At 44.7% G+C, this 12,372-nt stretch overlaps 1 protein-coding gene and 1 long non-coding RNA gene across 2 annotated transcripts in view; one reads left to right on the top strand and one right to left on the bottom strand.

Annotated features, from left to right (window-relative positions):
- The window catches only part of OSBPL3 (oxysterol binding protein-like 3), a 152,558-nt gene extending 149,692 nt beyond the window's left edge, over positions 1 to 2,866 (bottom strand). The window contains exon 1 of the mRNA XM_014537035.1: positions 2,722 to 2,866. The gene's annotated coding sequence lies outside the window, so the exon portion shown is untranslated. The remainder of the gene's footprint in view (positions 1 to 2,721) is intronic.
- Positions 2,867 to 2,889: 23 nt separating this feature from the next.
- Positions 2,890 to 9,146, top strand: LOC106725552. Its single transcript, XR_001361443.1, has 2 exons — positions 2,890 to 4,563; positions 8,474 to 9,146. It is a non-coding gene; the product is annotated as an uncharacterized LOC106725552 (long non-coding RNA).
- The last annotated feature ends 3,226 nt before the right edge of the window (positions 9,147 to 12,372 follow it).

Here is a 12,372-nt window from a genome sequence, read left to right as displayed (position 1 = left end):
TTTTTTTTTTTTTTTTTTTTTTTTTTGTATGAAGTAAGATTAAGTGTACCCTAGGCAAGACCAAAGCAGCAGAGCTGGGAGAAAAGCATATGGTCTTTGTGACATCCTTTTCGACTGTGGAGAGACCTTTTGTGTTTAATTTTAATTTTTTTCTGGGTTTTAGGAAGTTGGGATTATTAAAAAATCAATCCTTCAATACACAGTTCACACATTTAAATCCTTGTCTACACATTTCAAATTGTACAGGAACAGCTTGATGGCCAAGAACGGTTCCTCTCTCCCTTGGGTCCCTGCTGCTTCCTCAGGCCGTGCTGTGCACACCAAAGGCTGGCAGCACATTTCCATTTATTGCAGCTGGTCTACCCTCCTAACTAATGCAGCTGCATGAGCTCTCTGCCCATTTTTTTAAATCTATTTCAGAGAGAAGAAGGGAGAAGGAGAGAGAGATATAGAAACAATCATGAGAAAGAAACAATGATCGGCTACCTCCTGCATGCCCCCTACTGGGTATTGAGTCCAAAACCAGGCATGTGCTCTGACTGGGAATGGAACCATGACCTCGTAGTCCATGGGACGATGCTCAACCAACTGAGCCACACCAGCCGGGCTCTCTGCCCATTCTTTAGTGAAAACAAATGAGTTTCATAAAAGCCAGAACATTCTGGAGTTGTCATTCCCAAACTTGCACAGCAGAGAATTGCCTTGATGCCTAGAGCTGCCAGGCTCTATGCAGTGTGGGCTCTCCCATAGACAAGGGGAAATGGGAGCCGCATGGACCTCCCATCAGCATATCTGACCCCAGACCTTTGGGCTCCTGGATCTGTCCTGAGTGCCCTCAGAATGACCCAACTGGTCACGTGCACTGAGAAATTCCAGGGCTTAGTGCCGAGTTCCAACTTCTGAAACACCTGGATGAGAGACTCACTTCTTACTAAGGAGTCTGAGAACCACATATTAGAAATCAAGATTCAGCAAGGAACTCCCTGAGGACAGCCATCCTCGGCTTCCTGCATACTCATTATTCGTTATTCATTTCTGTTTCCCTTTCTTAAAGTGCTTTTATGTTGTTTCCTAAAATGACACCTTTCTAAGGTTTTCTCCAGGGACTGCCTTCAAGCTTCAGATAACAACGTTTGCATACATGTATATCTGCAGTATTTATCACTCCTCCAGTAAAGAAGGGCTAGTGAGTGGCAGAGCAGGATTACAACTAGTCCAACACTATCCCTCACATCAAGGTGTCTCCAAGCCTCCAACTTGAAGGGTGTAGGGCTCCCTGGACCATTCAGTGGGACAGGTCCCTTGTACTCCCATAGCCTCCTTCCTAAGAACTAATCAGAATAATGCACATCTATTGGCAACAATTTGCTCATCCGGATAAAGCTGAGGTGTCAAAAAAAAAAAAAAAAGAGAGAGAGAGGAAGTATTAGCCAGGAGCCACGAATTTCATAGAACGGATGCCCAAATATCTCCAGAGGGTTGTGATGCGTTGCACTCAGTAGATAATAGTCTTACTGGATGTAAATGGACAAACAATCTAACGTCATTTTTCCAGGAACAAAAACCCTGACTAGCTTTCCAGAATCATAGGGTGTTTCCGAGTCTCAACACCACGCCCTTCACTGCTGCCACAACATACAGCTAAAGTGCTTTAGCTGGAAGCTTCTTACTCAGAAGGGTTTAACAGGAAATAATGGCTCCATAAACACAAACTCCAAGGGTCCTGTCTTTTTCTTTTGTGGATATATATTTCCATTGCTTTTCTGCCTTCAAATCTACAACACATTTCTTATCTTGAGAAAGATTTCATGAACATGGGTAGAAAATTCTAATTTAGACTTCAGGTGTGGTTCTAACTCTGGACAAACTACCCAATTTCCCTGGGTTTAGGACTCCAGATTTAGAAAAAATAACATTCTCAGTTTTAAGCACTAATGATAACAAGCAATTATTGCATTGCATTATGTCCTACCTGCTTGGCATGTACTATTAGTCCCATTTTTACAGTTGAGGAAGTTGAGGCTCAGAGAGGTCTGGTGGTTTGCCCAATGTCACAGAGATAGAAGGTGACAAAGTCACCATTTGAACCTGGGCTCTCTGAATTTGTAGCCTGACATCATGTTGCTACATCCCAGCAATGACAACTTTGATGCAAGTATAGTGACCTACCCTGATGGTTTCAAAGGACAAAAGGAAATTCCAGAAGCTGGATTAGCAATGTTATCTTTAGGATGGGATTTTGGCTACTTTGCAGGAGGCAAAGGGTGGTTGGTAGGAGGAGCAGGGAATTTAGAGTCAAACTAGATGTGAATCCCATGGTCAAGTTACATAGTCTCCTAGCATTAGATTGTTTTCCTTTGTAACTTTACCAAAATTATAATTTTATATTTATTTGTATGATTAATTGATCTACCTTCCCCTACATACCTCAAGAAATTTGAGGGCCAGGGTTTTTGCTAACCTTTTTATCCCCAGGACCCAATACAGAGCTTGGCACATAGTAAGTGCTCAATAAACATTTGTTAAATAAATGGATGAAAGAGCAAAGAAGGAAGACAGCAAGGGAGGAAGTGAAGAGGGAGAGAGGTGAGGAAAGGCAAGGCTCACTTTAATGTGTGGAGAGAGAATAGGGTGAAAGGAAAGGCAGGAATAATCATATCTATATATATAAAAGGCAAAGTGTCCCTTTGAGAATTCGACCAGGAGACCAGGAGTTCTTACCTGCGCGCTCTGCCGCCGGGGACGCCACCTCGTTCCCATCCACAGACCCAGGAGGAGGCGAACACACTTCTCTGGTCCCCCCCGCGCCGCCAGTTCCCAGGACTTTGCCCAGAACTTCGCGCTCGTCGCCTGCGGATCTGCAGGAGGGGGTGAGCGAGGAGGCGGGGCCTGAGCCCGCCATGGGGCGGGGCCACGAGCGGAGGGCGGGGAAGACGGGAGGAAAGGCAGAGTGACCCACACTCCCACCAATCAGGAGTCGCCCCGGGGAAGGAGGTGGGGCGATGCGCTAGGAAGAAGCGGACGGATTCCATGACGCAGTGGAGGGAGTTGGGACCACGGGTTCCCGACAGGTGCGAAGGGCAGAGGGAGGTGAGAGCTGCGTGGGGCCCGGGAAGGGGCTTCCAGCTGCCCAGCGCGCTGCCTTGCGCCGTGGGTGCTCCATCAATATTTGTGGAGCGGCGTTTCCCGCCTGGGAAGGAGGGAGAAGGGAAGGCGGCGCGGGAGGGGCTGGTTCAAGGAGAAGCTCCCTGAGGACACTTGTGGTCGAACAGGCAAAGAGGACGCGACCTCTTGAGGAAGTCAAATCGAGGCCAAGGGATCAAGAACGGAGAAGAGGGGGTGGTGAAGGGAGGGTTGCAGGCACAGGGCGATGGACGGATTCGGCGTGGGACCCCGCCCTGGACTCTGACCTGACATCCCGAGGCAGCGATGCAGATTCGTGCCGGGTCCCAGGGGAAAACCCAGGAGTGCGGTTGTTTTGTTCTTTGCAGTTCATGTGCAGGGGGTGGGAGGACAGAGAGAAAGCGTCGTAGTTAAAATCAAAATGCAGGAGCTCCTTGAAAAACAATGAAGTCCACCTCGCTCCTCGAGCTCCTTCGATCCTGGCTTGAACGCAGGCAACTGATCACCTGGGGTCAGTTTGCAGCCTGCAGACGTGTAGGGTGATTAACATTCACTGAGCGCCTACTGCGTGCGTCCGACCCAGTTGTGGGCGTGCAGCGGCGATGGTACACCAGGTTCCTGCTCTTGTGGAGCTTATATTTCTGTGGGGAGAGACAGAGCATAAACAAAGAAAATATACAAATGTAAACCAACGAGGAAATGCTGGTGAGCACCGAGGCAATTGCTAAGCAGAGCTTTCAAAGGCGATGATGTGTGCGATAGGGAGCTGCGAAGCACCCTGAGGGCCTCTCTGGGGAGGTGGCTTTTAAGCAGATTCCTGAACCCGAAAAGGAGCCGGTTCTCCCCAGAGCGTTCCAGGCCGAAGGGAACAGCAAACGCAAGGTGTTTGACCTCCCTGAAGACCGTGTAACCTGCCTCGCCGAGCTGAACAATGAATGAGCGTGACTCGCTCGCCTGGCTCGCTGCCCGGCACCTTAGGGGCTCCAGAATGTTAAATTCCAGCGCCATCTGCCACCTGCGGCAGCCGGCATATTTCCAGTTTCCCAACTGACCCCGAATTAAGGTGTCTGAGGCTCTTGCCGGAGCCATGCCGTTCGCATTTCATTCACCTCGCTAGGTTCTCCGCTTCTGGAGCCCTCCCTGTCGCGGGAGGTCGGGGACTGTTTTGAATCTGGCAAGTAGCTAGCGAGGGAGGGCGGATACTGACCAGCTGCAGAGCGAACCCAGCGTCGGGCTGCCCGCATCTGCACACGGAAAATCTTACTGGAGAAGATTTAAAATCGAATGACTAGGAGGATCTTAAAGAATCCCCTCCCCAGCCCCCACCCCCGCCGCCACTCCGCACCAGGAGGCACCTTGGCCACCCCGGCATGGATGGCCTGAGCAGCTCAGATGTTGTTTTCCCAACCCTTCTTGCATTTTTCAGTAATTCCTCTCCCGGTGAGAAGTTCAATTTTTCCTCCCCTTCTTCCCTCAAGCTCTGTTATATCTCTCTTTTTCCATTCCTCTCCCTGCCTCCCACCCTCACCCTGTTACATTAGCATTGTTTTCTGTACAGGAGATAAACCTTACATCCTAAAGCAGTGGTTCTCAACCTTCCTAATGCCGCGACCCTTTAATGCAGTTCCTCATGTTATGGTGACCCCCCAATTTCATTGTTACAAATTGAACACAATTAAAGCATAGTGATTAATCACAAAAACAATATGTAATTATATATGTGTTTTCCGATGGTCTTAGGCGACCCCTGTGAAAGGGTCGTTCGACCCCCACCCCAAGGGGTCGCGACCCACAGGTTGAGAACCGCTGTCCTAAAGGAAGTTATTTGCACAGGGTTTTATTGTTGAAAGGAGCATTGGATTTTTAGCTTCTTCAATTTCTTCCAGCTAACCAAGTGTTTAGCTGGGAGAGAGAGAGAGAGAGAGAGAGAGAGAATTTTATATGTACTCTATTTGTATTTGAGGCAGTCAGTTGGACAGGATGAGAAAGTTATTCATATTCAGATTGTACCTTACCTCCTGGAACAAGAGGAATCATAGTGTCTTTTCATAGCTCCATTTCCTCTTCTACTCCCAAATAAGTTTCCAGGCTCACCAGCTCCTAAACACAAAAGGAAAAAAATTACAGTTGAATCCCACGCAGAGCTAATTATTCTTGAAAAAGCTTGTTAATGTCCTAAAATTGGTTTTCTCCTCAGAGTTTTATTTTAAAGCACCGATCTGCAAATCTACTCCAGCAAGATCAATGGTTCTACAGAAAGAGCTGCTAAAGAGCCTCTTCTTTGAACTGTTGAACAAATGCTTTTTTTACTTTGAAGAGACATCCACCACGGTGGAAAGTTTTCATAGTGGTCTGAATGATCTTAGCTTCTGAAATCCGTCATATATAAGCATGTGCTTAAAGAGTTTACATGTTTTGATAGTAAAGGAAGCCGATGAGAATAGAGTTTTGTGGAGGGAGGACTTCAGAGGCCTCTAGAATCAGACTCCCTGGGTTCCTGTCTTGTGATCTTCCTGACTCTGAGAGCACGCTTCCTTGTCTGGCAAAATGGAGACAGTAATTGCACTTACCGAGCTACAGGAGGATTTTTAGCATCAGCCTGAAAATGCGCTCACATAGCCTAGCTCGGAGTTCTCAGTCTCAGCACTATGGACAGTTTGGGCTAAGATACATTTTTGTTCTGGGCGCTATTCTGTGCAGTTAGCCGTGTCTCTGGCCTCAACCCACTAGATTCAAGGAACACCTTCTTCCCACAGCCAAAAGGTCTCCGACATTGCCAGATGTCTCCTGGAGGGCAAAATCGCTCCTGGCTGAGTACCATTAGCCTGGCGCATAGCAAGTGCCCACAGATTAGGGGGCAGTATAGGGACGTGCTTAAAGATAAGGATTTCCAGAGTGTGAACACCAGGCAAAATTTCCTTCCCTAAACCTCATCAGGAAAAATGGAATCAAAATAATGCTAACTCCTTCAGACTGGCCAAGGATTACATAAGTATGTCCGTGTGAAGGCAATTTGAACAGTGCCTGGCACATAGTAAGCTTAAGACATGAGCTTCTGTTCTCGCTTTCTTCCTGTGAAGTGAGGGTATTGGACTAGGTCAGGACAACATATCTTGGCCTATTTGCTGCTACTCCTCTTCCTGCCTTATGCCGGTATCACTAGTAAGTCAACGCTCTCTTTCCACTGAGCCCAAAAAGAGACTCAGAATCCTTCTAAACACAGCCCTTTAGGAAGCAGCTACTGAAGGGCCAACATGTGAGATGATGTTGAGTTACCATGCTGGCTCTATATAAACTTTAAGCCATTTTAAGATGAAGATCTTAAGTCACTATGCGATTAGAGCCTAAATCTCCCAGATGGTGACTCTAGATAGACAATGTGATGAGAAGGAACTGAGGTTCTTCATTCATCGATCCCTTTTATGAGTCAGGGGGAGAGTGTTCCAGCATCTTGACTAGAATCACAGTCTATGAGCGGTTGGAGGCTGCATCTCCTACCCTCTTCAAGTGCCCTCTTTTGCCACTCCCGCCGCTGATGGGAGGCGGAGAAAACACTTGCCTGAAGCAGATGTGACCTTCCCCACCCTGTGCACTCCTACTCACTTCCTTTCTCCTGCACTTCTATCTGGAAAATGAACAGAAGTATTTCGTTGCGTAGGAACACCATGTAAACGTTCTTTCAAAAGTCCTCATGATTCAGGACTAGACAAGAATCAGTAAATTCCTTCATTAAATACAGACCGACTGCCTCCTTTGTAAGGGACCATTCTCAGCAGGCACTTTGAGAGATCCAAAGATGAGTCAGGGGGTGTCCCTGCCTTCAATGATTTTACAGTTTCATACATTGGGCAGATCAGACATGGACGTAAATAACTACAATATAAGCTAAAAAAAAAAATCGGAAAATGTCCTAAGAGAGGCATGAAAAATGTGTTCAGAGAACGGAGAAATTATTTTGGGAATTAGGAGCAGGGAGTCACTTCCTGCATGTCTTTGCTGACATTTTTAACTTTCCAATCAAAAATTCTTATTTGTTACAATAAAATGATTCTTGTAGAGGAAGTTGCAACATTGTTAGGCTTCCTGGTTTAGACGGAGCTTCTGCTTAAAGTGGATATTATCAGTGCAGCTAAAAGTGACAGTTTATTCTAACTCTAATAGGCATATTTTCATTAGGCATTTAAAAGTTCTGGGAGGTCTGAGAGGGAGATTTCGCACGTTTCGTGACAATAGGCTAACTTTCTCCCAAGCATCTGAAAGAAGCAGCTTTGTAGCATGTGACACTGTGGGAAGATGGGGTAGTTGTTAAAAGGAACCTAACAGGGGTGAAGGGACACCAATGCCATATACTTTGAACCATGAAACCATATTTCCTTCAGGATTTGACTACCTCAGAAGTCAGGCTGCTCATTCCATTATCTTCTAGGTACTATCTCCTCAATACACCGACATCCTATAGTATTGTCCAGGCTAAATACTAAGGATGATAATAACAGTCCCCATGTATTAAGCGTTTCTGTGCCAGTCACTGCCAAATGGGGCTGCCAAAATTACTGCCACTCCTGCCACTATCAGGAGGCTGCCAGTCAAACCAGAAAGACTTGGGATGCTCTGGAACATGCGTCTACCTAAAACATGCTGTTCCTTTCTCCTCGCTTAATGCTGTCATCACCCTTGACTTTCACGGTTAGGTCAAATCAGTCTGTCTGATGCTCTTGTTAGAAGTAAATTGTGTGTGTGTGTGTTGGTAGCACCTATGACAGTTGCAATTATATTTATTTTTGTGATTTTGATTAATTTCTTTCTAATGAGATTACAGGTTCTACAATAGGAAGGCCTATAAACCAGTTGGTAATCTCCCAAGGACCGTCCCAATGCCTAGCAGCTAGTAGGCCTTCAAATGTTTGTTTAATAAATAGAGAGAATCCCGAAGAAGTGGTAGTGGGGGTAGGGTGGAGGGTGGGGGCAGCCATCACAGGCCCGGAAGCCGGAGACTGCTTAATTGCTCAGGTCATACAGATGATCTTGTAGCAACTTGACATCAGAAAGATGCTGTCTCCTTAGTTACCATTTTGCTAGGGTCATAAGCTCACTGACTTTTATTTTACCCTTGAATAGATTTCCCTATTCCTTAGAACGACCACATCAACTCTACCAAATCATATCAAAAGAAACTTCAGAGGAGGACTTAGTTTAGCTGTTTCTACCTTGCCATAACCCAATTCTCATAGATCTTTCCCTGTTTATAGAAATGAAAACAAGGAATCCTTTATGGGCATATATTTTTACCTTTTCTGGAAGTGGCTTTTTCACCTCAGTGCTAACCTCTTCATTTCTTCACTGTTGTTAGGACTTGTATCACGTGGCTTTCACCACATCAGGGGCCCTGTTCACCGATTATTTACTCAAGATTCCCTATCGATCCACAGCAACATGGAATAACACACTCAGATAAAATTAGCACTTCAGGGAAGAAACTGTAATGGTCTTGCTCTGGCTCTGGTAGACTGTTAATATAATAAACTGAATTCCTGGAACCAAAAATAAACTTTTCTGTGAAGAATGTGTACTTGGAATAAGGCGTACCAATACCTAGAGTGCATGTTTTTCCTCGGAGAGGGTGAGACTTGCTGGCACTGTGCAATGGAGGACAAGAGAAACTCTGTTTGCCCTACATCATTATTTCTTGCAAATACTACTTTATAACAAAGGCAAGAGAAGTAAATGTCTACCCACTATTCTGTATACCTGAAATAAATATAATATTGAATGTCAACTGTAATTGAAAAAAAATTTTAAGGTAATAGAAGTTAAAGAAAGGGAATAATTGCCTATAATCCTACCTACAGACAACAGCCCTAGCTTACATTATTATTATTATTATTTAGTGTTTCCTTCTAGTGTTTTTTTCAGGCAGTTGTGATTTTTGAGTAAATGCAAACTTAAATTGTATGTTTTCCTAATTGCTGCTTCATAATTGTCAACAGATTATTGTGAATCCATTAAAATAATTATTGTGAAGACTTAAAAAATCCTGAAAAATATGTATGATATCAACTCAACTGGTACCATAATAGGTATGACTGAATTTTGAAAGAATTCAAAGAACTAGGTTTAAATACCCCTCTTCCACTTAGTAGTTCTTTCATCTTAGGCAGCATTTCCATCATAGGTGGCTCTGCCTGCCTGGGTCCTAGGGTGAGAATGATGAAGATGCAGGAGTACAGACCCAGCCGAGCTGAAATGAACTTCTGTTGTCACATCACTGACACTTTGGAATTGTTACTCTAGTGTATCTCAATCCATCCTATTGATGACAGCAAGGAAAAGGCAGGAAATGGATGTTGAGAATGCAGCCAAGAGTTTATCTCCTTTCATTCCTAAATAGACAGTAAAACCTGTAAGAACTTAGACGTGAGTGCCATGGCCACTGGATGTCCATATCTTGAGGAAGTCCCTCGTGGCCTAGCTCAGAGCAGCTCCCTTTCAACTGTCCAAACACCTTTCATGGCATCACCACCCTTCCTTGCAGCATGGCTCACAGCATTTGTTCTGAATCTTCCCCTCGCTTGTCCATCTCTTCCCATTTACTATCAATTTTTCATTCAGGTGCCTCCCTGGTACATTGCTTCTTCTTTATAAGCCCAGTCACCTCTCAAGGATAATAGAACAGCCCTGGCCGGTTTGCTCAGTGGTTAAAGCATTGGCCTACGGACCAAAGGGTCTTGGGTTTGATACCCGGTCAAGGGCACGTAGCTCAGTTGCAGGTTTGATCCCCGGCCCAATGGGGGATGTGCAAGAACCAACCAATCGCTGTGTCTCCACAATGATCTCTCTCTCTCTCTCTCTCTCTCTCTCTCTCTCTCTCTCTCTTTCTCTCTCCCCTCTTTTCCTCTCTCCCTCCGTCCCTTCCTCCCCTGTCCCCCCTTCTTTCCTTTCTTCCTTTCACTCTGTCTGAAAATCAATGGGAAAAAATATCCTCAGGTGAGGATTAAAAAAAAAAAAGATAATACCTCAACCCCTGTATAAGTATCCTCTCTGATCTCCCAGCTTCCGCTCAAATCTACTGGCTCGGAAGTATCAGCGTGCTCTTCTTCATTTGTGATTTTCATGACACAATTCTGCTTGAAAAATAGCACTGAAAGGCCCTTATTACCTGACTTGTCCTCTGCAAGCTCATAGCTCATTACTTTAAAAAAGGTATCTGTTGCAGGTCCTTGTGAGGCCATGCGTATTCACCATACCTAATGCTAAGGTCTGATGGAAGTTGGTCAATATGGTATCTTACCCATCCTTGCCTTCTTACCCAGAAAATACCAATCATAGTTTCACTGTTAACCTTTCACTTATGATTCAGGATCACTACTTCTTACACTAACTATTGAAGTGATGCAATGATGACCTTGAGAATGAGATGTGTAAAGTCATCTGCCCTGATGGAACTAACTCCTGAGTTATGTATTTAAAAAATGATAAAACAATAAAATAACAAGAATTTATTGAACTTTGACCATGTTCCAGGCACTATTCTAAGTGTTTAATCCTCACTTAATTCTAACAGTCCTATGAGGAAGGTATTATTATCATTTGCATTATTGAGATGAGAAACTGAGCTGGCAAAAGTCAGGGAACACACAAATGTTCTATTCCTAGCAGCATTATGCATGATAGTCCTGACATGGAAACAACCCAAATGTTCATCAACTGATGAATGGATAACAAACTGTGGAATATCTATACAATGGAGTATTACTTAACCATAAAATGGATTCAAGTACTGATAATACATCACAGCGTGGATGAAACTGAAGAAACCTTATGCTAAGCTCAAGAAGCCACTCACAAAAGACCACATATTGTATGATTCCATTGATAGGAAATATCCAGAATAGATAATGCCATACACACAGACTGCAGATGTGTGGTGGTCAGGGGCCAGGGCCAGGGAGGATGAGAAGAAACTGCTTCATTAGCCCGGGGGTTCACTTTGGAGTAATGCAGATGTTTTGGGACTAGATGGAGGTGGTGGTTGCACAGCACTGTGAACATTCTAAATGCCAATGAATCGTTCACTTTAAAATGGTTAATTTTGTTATGTGAATTTCACCTCAATAAATTTTTTAAGAGTCAAGGGAGAGGGAAAAAGAAGCCAACATTTTAAAACTGCTGCCCAGACAATCAATTCATAAAAGAAAGAACATTATTTTTACAAGGAAGGCATCAATGGCCATTGGGAGTAGTTGTGATGGAGGCCGAAGGCAGATTTTTTTTTTTTTTTTTTTTTTTTGTATGAAGTAAGATTAAGTGTACCCTAGGCAAGACCAAAGCAGCAGAGCTGGGAGAAAAGCATATGGTCTTTGTGACATCCTTTTCGACTGTGGAGAGACCTTTTGTGTTTAATTTTAATTTTTTTCTGGGTTTTAGGAAGTTGGGATTATTAAAAAATCAATCCTTCAATACACAGTTCACACATTTAAATCCTTGTCTACACATTTCAAATTGTACAGGAACAGCTTGATGGCTAAGAACGGTTCCTCTCTCCCTTGGGTCCCTGCTGCTTCCTCAGGCCGTGCTGTGCACACCAAAGGCTGGCAGCACATTTCCATTTATTGCAGCTGGTCTACCCTCCTAACTAATGCAGCTGCATGAGCTCTCTGCCCATTTTTTTTAAATCTATTTCAGAGAGAAGAAGGGAGAAGGAGAGAGAGATATAGAAACAATCATGAGAAAGAAACAATGATCGGCTACCTCCTGCATGCCCCCTACTGGGTATTGAGTCCAAAACCAGGCATGTGCTCTGACTGGGAATGGAACCATGACCTCGTAGTCCATGGGACGATGCTCAACCAACTGAGCCACACCAGCCGGGCTCTCTGCCCATTCTTTAGTGAAAACAAATGAGTTTCATAAAAGCCAGAACATTCTGGAGTTGTCATTCCCAAACTTGCACAGCAGAGAATTGCCTTGATGCCTAGAGCTGCCAGGCTCTATGCAGTGTGGGCTCTCCCATAGACAAGGGGAAATGGGAGCCGCATGGACCTCCCATCAGCATATCTGACCCCAGACCTTTGGGCTCCTGGATCTGTCCTGAGTGCCCTCAGAATGACCCAACTGGTCACGTGCACTGAGAAATTCCAGGGCTTAGTGCCGAGTTCCAACTTCTGAAACACCTGGATGAGAGACTCACTTCTTACTAAGGAGTCTGAGAACCACATATTAGAAATCAAGATTCAGCAAGGAACTCCCTGA

Source organism: Myotis brandtii, unplaced genomic scaffold, assembly GCF_000412655.1.
Source record: "Myotis brandtii unplaced genomic scaffold, ASM41265v1 scaffold17, whole genome shotgun sequence".
Classification (NCBI taxonomy): Eukaryota; Metazoa; Chordata; class Mammalia; order Chiroptera; family Vespertilionidae; genus Myotis; species Myotis brandtii.
Note: the sequence above shows the minus strand (reverse complement) of the source record. Positions and strands in the feature narration are given on the sequence as shown.